Source organism: Phoenix dactylifera, chromosome 16, assembly GCF_051530095.1.
Source record: "Phoenix dactylifera cultivar Ajwa chromosome 16, Ajwa_hap1_PhDact_Kaust_v1.1, whole genome shotgun sequence".
Taxonomy (NCBI): domain Eukaryota; kingdom Viridiplantae; phylum Streptophyta; class Magnoliopsida; order Arecales; family Arecaceae; genus Phoenix; species Phoenix dactylifera.
In genome coordinates, this window is record NC_143205.1 from 6,354,442 (window position 1) to 6,358,698 (window position 4,257).

The following is a 4,257-nucleotide window of genomic DNA, read 5'->3' on the forward strand; positions in this document are numbered from 1 at the left end:
AACGATAACTACGAAAACCTTCGACGATGACTTACTTATTAGCCCGCGCTCCCTACGAGGGGTTCGGAGTTAAGTTCGGAAACCCGACTAAAATCTCCGAATAGCAGCAGGCATAGACCTAGTCCGGTCTTACTTGAAGGGCTAAGGCCCGACCTAGAGGCCTTGGGATTTCCCTAAAGGCTAAACGTGATGACTTCCACGATTCTTAGATCCGAGCTATGGGACTTAGAGGAATTTTCTAAAAAACCTAAGACTCGGAGCTCTTTTTGGTCGGAATGACTGGAACCCGAGAAGGCTAAGACATAGCCCGAGGAAAGGGGACAACTTCGTTAAGCAACCCAAAAACTAAGATGTGAAGTTAGAGGTCGTCGAGGCAGTTAGCTAAGGCTCTAGCCTCGTTCGCAACAAAAAAGAAAGACAAACACATAATGATGAAAGTGTTTTTCATTAACAGAAGGCCGAAGGCCGATTACAAAATTGGAGGTCGACCATTTAAGAGCCGACCTCGGATACAATGAAAAAGAAAGGAAAAATACGCTAAGTCCTAAGCGGCGGGAGCAACGTCCGGGGGGTCGTCCGGCACGTTGATGATCTCGAGGTTTTCAGCCGGCACAGGCTCGGGGTCGGGGGCAGGGGCCTCGGGTACCGCCTCCGGGACGGCGTCCATCTCGGCCGCCGGAGCCGCCTCTATGGTGCCAACCGCCTCGGCCACCCCCGTCGAAGGCTCGGTGGGGTCTTCTTCGTATATCCCCGCCTCGGATGTCAAAATGGCGGGGAGGGCTTCCACGTCGGACCCCAGGCCCAGGTCCTCCCTCGGACGGATCATCGAGAGGTCGTATTGAGGGCAGTACCGGCGCATCTGAGCCCGGAAGTTCTCGAAACCTCGGAGGAACCCGTCCACTGTCTCCTCCTCCAACATGTCGCGGAACTCTTGCGACTCCTTGAAGAGCTCGACGGCATGTTCGGCTCGCTCGAGTGCCCTCCTCTCTCGGGCCTCAAGTTGCTCGATTCGGAGGCGGGAGACCCTGTCCTCATACCTGAGGGCCGCGACCTCGGCCTGGACCTCCCCTAAGCGCGCCTCCGTGCCGCGCAAGGCCGACCTGGTTAGGGCGTGGGCGGCCTTCTCCTCCTCGAGCCCCTCCGCCATAGCGAGGCGCTCAGCCTCGGTGGCCGCCCACCGAGCCTCGGCCGCGGCCAACGCCGCCTCCAGCTCGGCGACTCTTTTCTTGGCCGGCTCCAGCTGTCGGCCGAGCTGTCGGACTTCTTCCCGACACCCGTGGGCGATGAACGCCAAGGTGTCGAGCTCGAGAATATGCTGAAAAGAAAGAAGCGAGGGTATTGTGAGTTGAAAAGCACACAAGTACGCTAGTAACTTAAGGAAATTAAGAAGGAAGCTTACCCGGGCGGTGTTGCAGTAAGCGCTGCCAACGACCTCTTCCAGCGAAACATTCCGAAACACGGCCCGGTCCGCTGGAAGTACCGCACGCCGCAACATGGAGCGCGCGACCTCGGCATCCTGAAAGGCCGAGCTCCCCTCGGGAATAGGGGAGTCCGGCTCGACCGACTCCTCTCGGAAAGCCCGGGAAGAGCTTGGCACGACCGGGCCCGAGGTCCCGGAGCCGCTCGGGTTCTGGCTGCTGCGGGGCCATGGACGACTCCCCCCGCTGGGCAAGGGGGGCAGGGCAAGGAGGGGCCGACGGGCCCGCATCACTAACGACCCGCTCCCGCCTCGGGTCGGCTGCAGGGGCCCCCGCCTCGGGGCCACTCGTGCCGGCTGAACTGGAGGCGCCGTCCGACCTCGCCCTCTTCCGGGGCTGGGGCCTAGCTCCCCCGGCCTCGGCCTCTCGCCTCCTCAGGCGAGAGAAAAGTGATGTGTTGCTGGTCGGCAGGCGGGGAATATCTGAAATCAAAATTTCGTTAAGTGTCAGACCAGTGACAGTAAAAGCAAAGAACGAAGAAAAAATAAAATAGTGTAACCACCCTTACCCTCGGGGCGCGCCGAGCTCAGACCTACGCTCGCCAGGGCGTCCTCCCGCAGGAGCTCGGTCAGGTCGTTGCCCCTCCCGAGGGCTCGCACGGAGTCCAGGGTCCTCAGCTCCCTCCTCGAGGGCTCGGAGAGCTTATTGAGGGTCTTCAACCGAGGGTTCCCCCACCTCGGGTCGAACCCCCAAGGCGCCTCGGACGCCAGAAAGAAAAACTTCCCCTTCCACTCATGAATCGAGGAAGGGGCACCCTGGAAGAGTGACATACCGCCCCGAAAGGCGAAGTATAGCCACCCTGCATCCGCCGGGTTCTTCTTTAACAGAAAACACCGGCGGAAGAGGCCTACCGAGATCGGGATCCCGTGCCCGAGGCACAGGGACAAGAACCCGATTATGGTCCTCCACGAGTTCGGAGCCAACTGCGCCGGGACGAGCTGGTACTCGGCCAGCAGCTGGCTCACGAACTCGTGGGCGGGAAAATGCAGGCCAGCCCAAAGTGTCTCGCGGTAGACCGCGATCCGACCTGGGGGCGGCTGCGTCACCCTGTCCTCCGGCCCCGCAGTTTCAAGACGAAACCCGGGGTGGAAGAAGAACCGGGAGCGGATCAGCTCCAACTCCTCCCCCGACAGGCTCGATCCCACTTCCTCAGGACCCAAACCCATTCCCACAGAAGAACGAAATAAAAGTTAAAAAGAGCGGAAAATGGAAGTTGGGGAGGAGAAGAAAAGAGGAAACCCTAGTGAAAACAGGGTGAAAACCTACTGGACATCGCCAGAAATCGCTCCGGGCACCGACGGCAAGGTTCGGTGGAGAAAGGAAGCAAAGGAGAAAGGTAACGAAAATAAGAAGCAGCCAAATAAGACCTTTAGGACAACCTCGAGGGGTTTATATAGACCCCCCTGACGGCCCAGATCGATGGGGTCGGTTCCCATCCCCAGATCGGGTTGCGCCACGTGTCGACCTCGGAAGTCGAGGCACCGTATTCACTCCGGATTAAAAATCGAGTACGAAATCGAAGCGTTGTCCCATCGGGTCTCGGGGCCTCATCATGGGTCTGCAAAATCAAATCGTCTTGAGGAACGAGCGGACGCTGCCCCGCTCCCCTCATTTAATAAGATCTGGGACACGTGGAGCCTCGATGTGGCCTCCACCTCTCCGGAATTGTGATCCAGTAACACGAAATCGGAAGCGTCCGACCTTGGGTCACGCCGCGTGTCCGTTTTAAACCCCGTAACGGCACACTCATTAATGAGCGAGAAGCCTCGATTACGGGATTGAGGCACCGCCTCGACGAGCTCGAGGACCCCCATCATTAATCCGCCGTAAGGCGATCCTGGCGATTCAAGAGACGCCACCTCCGCTTCAAGAAGCGTAATGATACGAGCTTCATCATAAGCTCACTGAATAAAGCAGCCTCGAGACGCCAAAGGGCGCAGGTTTCACCATGAAAGCTCCGAGAAGCGCAAGGGGGCGGACGAGACTCGCCCCCCAACCTCAGTGACAGACTTTACTTCCCACGTCCGAGCCCACAAGTCGCTCGAACTCGGAAGTCGGGGGGTAGTGTTGGGGGGAATAAGATTTTTTCCCAAATGACATAAATGCCCCTAAGAAGCCGTACAAATTCCGACCCCGGACGGCCGAAGTCGGCGTCCGACTTCGGAACGCCCGACCTCGAGACCTCCGGCCTAAGAAAAACCCCGATGTTCGAGGTCTACTCTTGTCAGCCATCTACTACGGCCGCGCGCCTCAGAGGTCTGGCCGAGGACCATATCCTGACGCCCCTCTGGCATTTATTACGCATGGTCGCTGTAACTCTCCGGCTTACTCCACAATAAATGCGGATCTCCGGCTTACTCCACAATAAATGCGGATCTCCAGCTTACTCCACAATAAATGCGGATCTCCGGCTTACTCCACAATAAATGCGGATCTCCAGCTTACTCCACCATAAATGCGCATGGCTCCTGTCATCTACGGACTCTCAGCTCTCCACGACAAATCAGCCCAGTAGAGTCTAGTCAACTATGATAAGTCTCCGATCTCGGCCATACCTCCGACACCAATGCAATAATTCGTCTGACAGCGTGCTAGTTCGGGTTATACGACGCCCTCACCGCCGACATCAGGGCAATGATTCGCCTGACCATGCGCCGACCTGAACAACATGCCGAGCCGTACTACGGCCTCGCCCTATTACATCGCAGGTAAACCAACCCCCGCCTATAAAAGGGAGCCTTGGCCTCTCAGGAGGGGGTTGGAAGATTGATACACTCTA

At 58.0% G+C, this 4,257-nt stretch overlaps 1 long non-coding RNA gene across 1 annotated transcript; it reads right to left on the reverse strand.

Moving 5' to 3' along the window:
* Nucleotides 1-1,833: 1,833 nt before the first annotated feature.
* LOC149751100 (uncharacterized) lies at nucleotides 1,834-2,456 on the reverse strand. The gene is made up of 2 exons (XR_016398789.1): nucleotides 1,987-2,456; nucleotides 1,834-1,900 (listed from the first exon to the last, which is right to left on the reverse strand). It is a non-coding gene; the product is annotated as an uncharacterized LOC149751100 (long non-coding RNA).
* Between the last annotated feature and the right edge of the window lie 1,801 nt (nucleotides 2,457-4,257).